Source organism: Buceros rhinoceros, unplaced genomic scaffold, assembly GCF_000710305.1.
Source record: "Buceros rhinoceros silvestris isolate BGI_N320 unplaced genomic scaffold, ASM71030v1 scaffold17952, whole genome shotgun sequence".
Classification (NCBI taxonomy): domain Eukaryota; kingdom Metazoa; phylum Chordata; class Aves; order Bucerotiformes; family Bucerotidae; genus Buceros; species Buceros rhinoceros.
Genome location: NW_010400901.1, coordinates 28,968 through 38,977, shown reverse-complemented (window position 1 = coordinate 38,977; position 10,010 = coordinate 28,968). Strand labels below are relative to the sequence as shown.

Sequence of the window (10,010 nt, the reverse complement as noted above, 5' to 3'; positions counted from 1 at the left end):
GGGCAAGCGCTTCGCCAAGGGGGTCTGCCAGTGCAAGCTCAGCGCCCAGGTGTGCGGCAGCGACGGCCGGACCTACGACAACATCTGCCAGCTGAAGGCGGTGAGCCGCAAGGCGCTGCAGCACGGCCTGCCCGCCGTCGCCCAGGTCCAGAAGGGAGCCTGTGAATCGGGTAGGAGCATGGTGGGGACAGCCCGTGGGGCTGAGGGTGGCGGGTGGGCAGTGGAGGGGTGTACGGGTTTCCAGGCTGAGAAAAATGGTTTTCCTGATTTTCAGTGACCTGGGAAGACTGGGTGGCTCCAGGGAGCGCAAGAGGCTACAAGGCCAAGGCACCTTGCCTTGGCTGCCAGTGATCACTGTGGTGCAGGGAAGGGGTGCTCGGGTCCTTTGTGAACGGTAGAAATGCTCCTGGACTCTCAGCGGAGGCTCGAGGCCTCGGGCTGAGGTTTGGGAAAGTTTCCCATCAGTGGCATGGCCGTGGGCACCTCGTTGTTGTGCATGTCACTGCTGCAAGCAGGTGGCGAATGCACTTGACAACGTGGGTTCGGAGGAGGGTGTTAGGCTGTTGGGGCAGGGCAGCAGTTGTGTCCTCGGCTGTCATCCCTTCTCGAGGCCAGGTGTGCTCGCAGGGCAGCGGTACAAAGTTGCTCTCATCCTGCCAACGCTGCGTTTGTTTTGTAACGGTGGCACTCGCTGCTGAGGCATTTCGGTGGCATCACCTGTGCAGGTTCCACTGTAGATCCTGAGTACCGTGGCCCGTATAAGCAGCGTGAGCACCCAGGAAGGCTTGTGCTCTGCGGCCTTCCCTGCTGGTGTATGGGAGGTTAATTGGGTTCACCTGACAGGCAGCTCTAGGCAGAAAATTGCCTGTTAAAGCCATGTAGCTAAAACAGGGCAGAAAAGGTGCCAAGTACTGCATGAACCAGCTACAGCATAGTCTTTTGCCTGTATTGGTTGCACAAGAAGTTTTATAGTCTACTGCAGAGTCTAAAATGGGAAAAAAATGCCTGCAAACCTCCTCTACAGTCTAAAATATTGACATCAGACTCATGATACGAAATGATGTGTTCGAGCCTTTGCTCAGATATTGTGATATGCTATGGCAACTTCAGGCTTGATAGTTTCACTTAAGTGATTACTAAATTTTCTGCAGTTGGTATTTTAGTATTAAAATGAGTCACTTTGTGGAAGTGATAATGCTGCTAATATCGTCTCACGTAGTTACTGATAATTATTTTAAAAATTTGTGTTTTGCTACCTTTCTTACAGTGTTCCTGGAAAGAAAAGTGATATGCATAATAGAGTTTTAAATCATGCATCAGTGTTTCCATTATGTCAGGTGAACCACTAACCATCCTGTTTTCATAGATAGCAAAATTGCCAAATTATTGGGACAGGTGAGAGGGAGAAGGGCTACTGTTGTAGCTTGTCTATGAATAGGGGACTTTTCTTACATCCTGCCCATGAGAGATGATAAACTGTGGTGCAGAGTGGGAGGAGGTCAAATGATACTCCTGGGAGTATCTTGTCAGAGCAGAGGATTGCTCTAGATGCCAGCCTGGAGTTGCAAGGATCACTCACTCCTGTACTTTGTAGCTATAAAGTGCTGTTTGCCTCTTCCTTTCACATCAGCACCCATTAGCTTCTTTAGTATTCCTGGAACCAATGCATGTGAAGGTATCAGAAGGTTTAACCATATGAGTGAGCTAGCCTGCATCTAAGGGCTTACTGAGTGCTTGGGGTTTGGTATAGATGACATTTTCTTCAAGTAATCCTCCTGAATCTACTGTTAATAGGCTTAGGAATTTGGAACTGTGAGGTAGAGGTAACATTTTCTTTTTTGCCAAGCAACTATTCTGGTCTTCACTTTATTTTGGCTTTTTTTTTTTTTGTCCCAGACAACCTCAGCTTAGATGAAGCATCTGGTTCTCTGTTAAGTTTTAAACTTTTTTTATTCAATTCTACAGCTGCACAAACTGAATCTCAAAGCAACCAAGTGTCTTGTCCCAAGGTCAGACTGAGTTGGTGGTTGAGCCAGGAATAGAACTCACTTATGGTTTTGTTTTGTTTTTTAAATAAAAACATGCAATGGCTGTAATGAGAGGTTTAGAAGAAAGTTGTCAGTTTAAAATTACTGTTGATTTTCTTTCTTTTCCCTGTTCTTGAAACAAACCTGCCCTTAGACGACTCAGAGTGCAAAGGGCTGAGCTATTTAGGAAGGAAATCCATTTTTACTTAACCATACATACATTAAAACAATCTCAGATAACAGTAGCTGTACACAGAGTGACATAGGCCATTTTCAGAACATGCAATGACCCCGATGAGCAGCTTTTGAAATGTCTGCTCCTGTCGGTTTCCAGTTGCTTGTGTTGATGCTAGGTTAGATTCTTGCTGTGACGAGCTGAGAAGACTTAGCTGTGGATTCCTAGTGATAGAAGTCTGGTGAATGAGGATGCATGAAGAAGTAGAAAAGGATAGTAAAGGATACAGGAGGTATGGGAGGAAAGATGGGCCCAAGATGACTGAGCAATAATTCCAAAATTGACAGAATTTTATTTTTTTCCTTGTCAAAGTCCTGGATTAGCTTGAAGAACAGCATTCCAAATTGCTTGGTCTAAATGCAGCAACCTAAAGGAGGTGTGTGCTGCATGGAGATACAGGAACTCTGTCACTGATGTTCTTCAATATGCCTGTCCTGAAAAATATTACTCATAGCCTTATGCATCCATAACGGTTGGACTCGATGTTCTTAAAGATCTCTTCCAACCAAATCATTCTGTGATCTGAGTAGACTTCTCTGAGATACTAATAGAAACAATCTGCAGAACTTCTAGACAGATTTAAACTATATGCTACAAATAATATTTAGGTTTTACTTTTCAACACTAGATACCTTAATATGAGAATCTTCTGAAGCAGCTAGCTTTTTCCTGCCTTCTGATATCTACTGTGAGAGACAAGTTACTACAGGCTAGTGTGTTAATGGCATAAACATTTATGGAAGACAAGCTCTGTCATCAAAGAGCTGTTCTTACAGAGCCCTGTTTCTCACTGCAGCAAACTTAAGTTTTAACAATGCCACATACTGATCTATTAAATTGTCAAAACTCCTCACTCAAAGGATTTGCACGGTCACCTGCAATCTATGGCCGGTTTATGTCGAACTCTTTCTTGCTCAAAGGGCTGTTCACAGTTTCTCAATACAACTTTCTTAGTGTGGTTAATAACTTCCTGCAGTATTGTGTTGATAATGGCTTCTGTGAAGACAGTTCAGATGTAGAAAGACTTGTGTTTTCTCACCTAGGATGTGAAAACAAATAATTCTGGTTTTTTTAAAGGAAGGTGCTAACACATTTCCATGTGGGGTGTTTGGAGAGTGCCTGTACATAACCTTGAAGACAGAGTAAAAACTGAGCATATCATTACTCTCATTTCTGAGAAACTGGGCCAGTAAGAGATCCTGAAGTCTCCTAACTGGTATTGTCATTGAAGTCTTACAGCTGCCTCCAGCTGTGTTTAGGGAAATGCAATGTGATGTATTGGCTGGAAATGCAAAGTCCAGTCACATTCCATTACTGATTGTTTTCCTTATGTTTGAGTTTGTTTTGAGTTCCTGCAGGTAAGGATGAATCTTGTAGCATGTTTGATGTATAATTCAGAGAATAGCACCTCACTGCTTTGTACAGGATAGCTAACAGGAAAGAGGTGTTCTCATTGCGCCTGCTTATGGTAGCCACTTGGGAAGAAGGAATAACAAGCCTCTGAAGTCAGTGAGGTATCCGTGCTGGAAGGCTTGTGCCAGTCTCTGTCTGGACGTTACAATTGCTGCTCTGCACAAGAAAGCCACTTTGGTGTTGGTTCACCAAAGTGTTTTCATCTGTGCACGGTAGACATCCATTGTATAAACAAGTTGCCTGAACCATAATGTGGCATTAAACTCACCAAGGCTTTATGGTCAGTGCACAGCTATGCAACTTGATCTTAATGCTGAATTCATCAGAAAAGCTGCCCATGAACCTATGTTTCCAGCAGATGTTTCTGTTTTTTAAGCAGAGACATTATAATCTTTTATTTGTCTTTCATTTCTTTCCATGAAAGCACAGTAGACAGTGTTTATCCCTGGTGATCAGATCTTCCAGGTTGAAGTCCTCCCTTAGACATAATAATTTTGCTGAACACACAGATCTTTTCTGAAGCTGCTTTTAAAAGGGGCATGAGGGAACAGCGTTAAAAGAATGAGTTTCCCAGGCTCACAAATTTTTAATGAACATAATGTTGTGGATTTTAAGACAGTGTATTGTCTTTAAGAAAGCATTCAATGTAGTTTGATTTAATTCTTCAGGGAGTAAGTTCGCAGATATTCAGAAACTTTCAGTCTTTTGCAAATGTAAATTGTTCTGGCTTGATTGTCTGCAGTGAGATTATGGTGATTTATTTCTGCTGAAACTTTTTTGCAGTTCTCTTCATACTAGGTTAACTCCACAAATTTGTTGAGAGTTGTTCCTGATTTGCAGCAGTGTTAATGAGATTGGAGTGGGCCTATTGTGTCTGCAAGAAAGTAAATAAAACCCTGTTAAATGAACTCGTAGCCTGTAGATAATACTCCGGTCCGGGAGAAGTCTTAAGCTGATAATGATATTCCTACCCAACAAACACTTAGCCATGTAAATCCAGTGTAGTTGGAGCCCATAGAACTGGGAACATAAGATCATATTTGACAAAACAGACTTTTATGCACTTACATCCAGTGTTCTGTGAAGCTGGAGAGCTTCTGAAGATCTAATTGCTTAATTGAAATTATAGGATGGGAGATTAGCTGAAAACCTGGGCAATTTGTGGCTATGGAGCAGACTGGGAAAATCTAGTTCTTTTGATTAAGAAATGTGTAGACAGCAAAAGATTCATACAGTGTAAATTTGTTTATGCCTCAAGTTCAACCAGGGTGGAACACCTTTGATATCTTGGTTATACAACAGATAGTTAATTAGATTAAATTATGGCTTTTTGCTGAGATAAATCAGCTTTGGTTAGTGTAAGATGATTTTGAACATGCAATAATAATGTGGAAAATAATGGATGTTATTGAGAAACTTTTGAAGAAATTGTGTGGCAGATCTCAATGGGTCAACAGGTTCAAAATACACAAAGCTGCTGTAAACTCAGAGCTTTCACATTCTCAGTCCAGCAGAGGTCTGAGAGCTGTGAAACTCTGCAAGACAGCAGGAGTATCTGGAGGGCAGGGGGGGCAGGAGGGGAAGAAAAAGACACCTATTTCATTTTATGTTTTAGTAAGAACAATAGCAGCAGCTAGTGTCTACCAGCTACTGCTAATTGAAGGATGGACTGAAGGTCTGGCATAAAGCCCTGATTCTGCTACTACAGGTTATGTTTTCAGGGTGACCTTATACAACTTACACAACATTGGATGTTGTTTCTTTCTTCAGTTTCTCAGGCTGCAGTTTCTCCCTTTTAAAGTATATTGAGAACATCTGATGAAAACCAAGTTTAATAATTATGCATTCAAATGTAATTAATAATAACCAACCTTTCAGTTCCCTTAAATGTGTCTGTATGAGTGAGAGTAAATGTTAATTTGCAGTTATATCTTCCAAGTCCATAGTTTGAGTTCCTGTCACGTCATATAATGTACTTAAACGTTCTCCTTACTCCCAGCTTGTGGAAAATTATTAAAGGGAGGTCAGTTTCTGTGTAAGCACCTCAACTTCGTAAGTCAGTTTTCATCAGTATTTAGTCTCCACCAGACAACTATAAGAACAGCTCATCTCTAATCAGGCCAGTAGATCTTCAGTTACACCTTTTCTTAGAAGATTTGCATTTCTCTTATTCTTGATCCTCCTTTGTTTCAGATTCCCCTTTAATATATAGTGCAGATTTGGATTCACCTTCAGGTTTGAGTATTGTTCTCTTCTAACCCCAGTGGAGAGTTCTGGACTTCTACTCAGACTGATAAATGCTTTCACTGTGGTATCGAAAGAACACAAGCTTTCCTTCAGTTTTATAGTCTCCTCTCTGTATTGCTGTGTCTTACTTTCTTCAACTCTTTCTGTGTTTACCTTCATCCACTGCCTCTTTCAGACTTTTTCTCTCTGCCTACCACAAATCTTACCTGGAAAGCCACTGCCACCCATGATGTTTCCCTGGTGGCTAGTGGGTAGTGGTGCAAAACTGAGGGGTTTTGGCAGGCGTCCTCTGCATTTGGCTATATGCAGTGCTGTGACAATTTGGCATAGGCAGAACAGTTCAGCACTCAGCAGATGTGAAGGGATTTGGTTGCCCTGACTCACATAGAGCTATGCTGATTTACATAAACTGAAAGCCTGCATTCACCATGCCTTGCCCCCCAATTCTGTGCTAGGTCATCAACTGAGGGTCTAGCTACCTGTCGTTCATAGATGTGGAGTCATTTCTAGTAAGATAAATGTAGTGGTAATATTATACCCCATCAGTGAATGCTGCTGCCTGTGCAAGCATTCAAAGTCATGGTAGTACACTTCAAAGAAGAGACTGCATTGTTAGGCAAGCTGCCTGTGAACTGAAGAAAGATAAATCTTCAGTGGCCCAGTAAATAAAATAAATAACAGTATATTGTGCTTAGATGTGACAGTTCTCTGTAATTCGTGTTTGCAGTGTCCCTTTTAAACTAAATACTTAAACAATTGGTTAGCAGGATTTTTCAGAATGCGTGAGAATGTACGTAAAAATAATAGACTAAACCTAATCCTGCCAAGTTGTTCCTTCTGTTTATACCATATCATATAAATTTAGCTTGCTAAATGTAAGCATGGTTTCTTTCCTCTCAGAAGTAAACCTCATGTCCAGTAACAGGAAAAAGAACTCACGGACTTCTATAGACAACTGCCTACTTGTCTTGATCTGGTTTCTTTAGTACTTTCTTCCTTGGTACCACTGTTGGGTCCATTCCATAAGTTTCTGTCTTTGCTTAAGGTCTTTTGGATACTGTGGTAATGTAAGGCCTCTCACTCTCTTTGTAGGTCCTTTAACACTTTATTGTGAAAGCTTTCCAGGAGACTGTAGGAACTACATCAACTAGTTCTCTGTCACCCACTTACTAATTCATTCAAAGAATTGATCAGTGAGACATCTTTTTTGTAGGTGAGACACCATTGTGCTGTAATCTTTATATTCATCCCAAGTAATTTAGGAGTTACAAGGTTTAATGGTCGATAAAACAACTGTAGATAAGGATTAGTCAAAAGTGTTTTAATTAAGAATACATGAATATATATAGAATACAAGAATACAGAAATGCATGAGAACTCTTTTGAAGTTCTTCATCTTTTCTGTACATATTTCCTTTTTGTATGATGCCTCTGACCTGCTTTGTTTTTGAAGACTTGAGTAAAGGGCAGCTGATGAAGGAAAAGTATATACTTTCAAAAGACAGAATCTGTATCTGGACTCATTTCAATGTTATGTGATCTAGAAACTGGCTAATGTGGAACACTCAAGACCAGGTGTTGACTTGGTATTCAGGAACTACTGTGGGGTGAGTTCATCCTTCAGCATGAGTTGAACCTCAAGCAAATCATGGTAGTGCAAAGAATCACTTCCGAAGAGTTGATACTGTTTAGAAATTAGAACTTAGAGCCTCCTCCTCCTGACTAAATGGCAGAAAAAGAATTTTATCTCCTGGCACCAGATTTGGAAGAAACCAGAAATGTTATTGCTGTACCTGAATGCAGGCCATTTATACTCCCTTCCCTAGAACTCATTGTTTAAAGTATCAGGGTGTGAACATGAAAGATTGCTGTTTGAGAGTGGTGATGTGTCCTCTAGAATGTGGTTATCATATGTGCTCATATGTCCCCATTTTTTAGGGACTGCAGAAAGTATGACGTTCTAGCGCAAGCAGGATGGTTTTTGATATGAGACGCCAGGATGCTGTGAGCCTTTTTTTCCTCTCTAAGACCTTCTTTCCATAGAATTATATTCAGTATTCATAAATATATGTAGTGTGTGTGTATATATATATACACACTGTATGGTGTATAGTGCTCTTTAATGTAGTACCACACTGGCTTTTATCAGAGTGCTTAGTGTTTGGTAACCTAGTGCTATGTCCAGCTGCTTGTGACAGCTTAAATGTGAATTCACAAAACTTTTTAGGTGCAAAGGATGTAATTTACAGCAGGTTTCTAATGTGTCTGCTTCAGAAAATCCTAACTTGGGTTCTACATGCCGTTCCCAAATACTGTATTGTATCACTCAGGCCTTGTTAGACCACATCTAGAATACTGCATCCAGTTTTGGACACCTCAGTACAAGAAGGGCATTGACAAACTGGAAGGAGTTCAGGAGAAGGTCATGAGAATGTTTGGGGGTCTGGGCATATCTACCGTGAGAAGAAGCTCAGGGAACTGAGCTTGTTCATCCTGGAGAAGAGAAAGCTTCAGGAGGACCTGACAGCAACTTTCCTGTACTCATGAGGAGGTTGTAATGAGCCAGGCTTTTTAGTGTATATTGGGAGGGTAAGAGCCAGTAAGCATGAGCTGAAACAGTCTCAAGAAGAGAGGTTCAGACTAGATACCTCATAGAGGACAGTGAAGCAGTGGGTCAAGTTGCCCAGAGAGTTCTCAGGGCCTCCATTCTTGGAGGTTTGCAAGTCACACCTCAACAGAGCCTTCGAGCGACCTGGTCTGCCCTTGCAGCTTACTCAGCTTTGAGGAGGAGGTTGAACTGGCGATCTCCTGAGGTCCCTTCCTACCCAAAATGCACAGGGTCATAGGATAGTAATTAGTAGTTGTCCTGAGAAACATACCCCAGAGAAGGCTTGTAGTCTTCCAAGAAAATCAAAGACCTTAGAACCAAATGATGCTGATGTCTCATTTTCACAGGATCAAACAAAATGCTACAGAAGTTTTGAACAATCTTAATGTTCTTGATTCTTTTTCCAATACCTGTTTAGAAACTATCCCAGTAGGAGAAACGGAACAATTCAAAGCATACTTACTTCACCTACTCGGTAAAAACGGGTATTGTCTTATTAACATATCCAATTCTTTCTGCTAGTATAGGTCACCTACAGTCCAGCAGCCCAAGATACAAATTCAACTTCATAGCAGACGTGGTGGAAAAGATTGCGCCTGCAGTTGTGCACATTGAACTCTTCCTCAGGTAACACTTCCAATTCTTTGTGTTTTAATTGTATTTTTTAATGAAGGTCCACTAAGATTTTTCCAGTGTGGTAACTTTGAATTTGAATTCTCAAAGTCCACAAAATACTCTGAAACATGAGAACAGACATTTATCCAGAGAACCACCCATTTCTGTGTCTTGTTCCTGTGTAGTAGATCTATTCTGGGGGGCTTACAGTCTTTACAGTACTTTATGATACATATTGTATGCCATAAAATAAGTCTATCTCATTTTTGGAGGTCTCTTCAGCCTTCACTAAAATGTGTTGCTTGTTGGATTATGTTTATTATTGAGTTAAAAAAAAAAGAAAAAAGTTCAGAAGTTAAACTGGAAAAACATAGCTCCTCGTTGCTTATTCTCCTTTCAATGAGCGGTGATTTTATTTTGGCAGGGAGAACATTAAGACGTAGCATGTTGACCAGATGTAACCTATCTAAACACAGAAATGAGTTCTGATAGGGAAAAAAAAGTACTAAATTTGCTGACCAAAACATACCGATACTCAGTGTACTGAAGCTAAGGTGGCACGTTCAACATTGAACAACCTGGAATGCAGGTTTAACACGGAGTGCTCAAATCAACCTCCTGCCAGAACAAATTACTGCAGATGTTATATGTATTCTGTTATGTGAATACCTTTCTGCTTGGAGTACTCTAATTTTGCACAGGCTTAAAGAATTTCTTGCAGAATTTTTTTAGGCTTTTTAAACACACAAAATCAAGATAATCAGGTTTTCTGAGACACAGCTTTATGCACTTGGTGATTAGTCTTTTCAGCAAATGTTGCTGTTGAAGATGTTTAAGATCTTTGCATATGTAGTTACCATTCTTT

The 10,010-nt window shown here is 40.9% G+C and overlaps 1 protein-coding gene across 1 annotated transcript in view; it reads left to right on the top strand.

Annotated features, from left to right (window-relative positions):
- The first annotated feature begins 6 nt into the window (after window positions 1–6).
- The window catches only part of HTRA3 (HtrA serine peptidase 3), a 26,821-nt gene continuing 16,817 nt past the window's right edge, over window positions 7–10,010 (top strand). The window contains exons 1-2 of the mRNA XM_010132088.1: window positions 7–170; window positions 9,058–9,157. The gene's annotated coding sequence lies outside the window, so the exon portion shown is untranslated. The remainder of the gene's footprint in view (window positions 171–9,057; window positions 9,158–10,010) is intronic.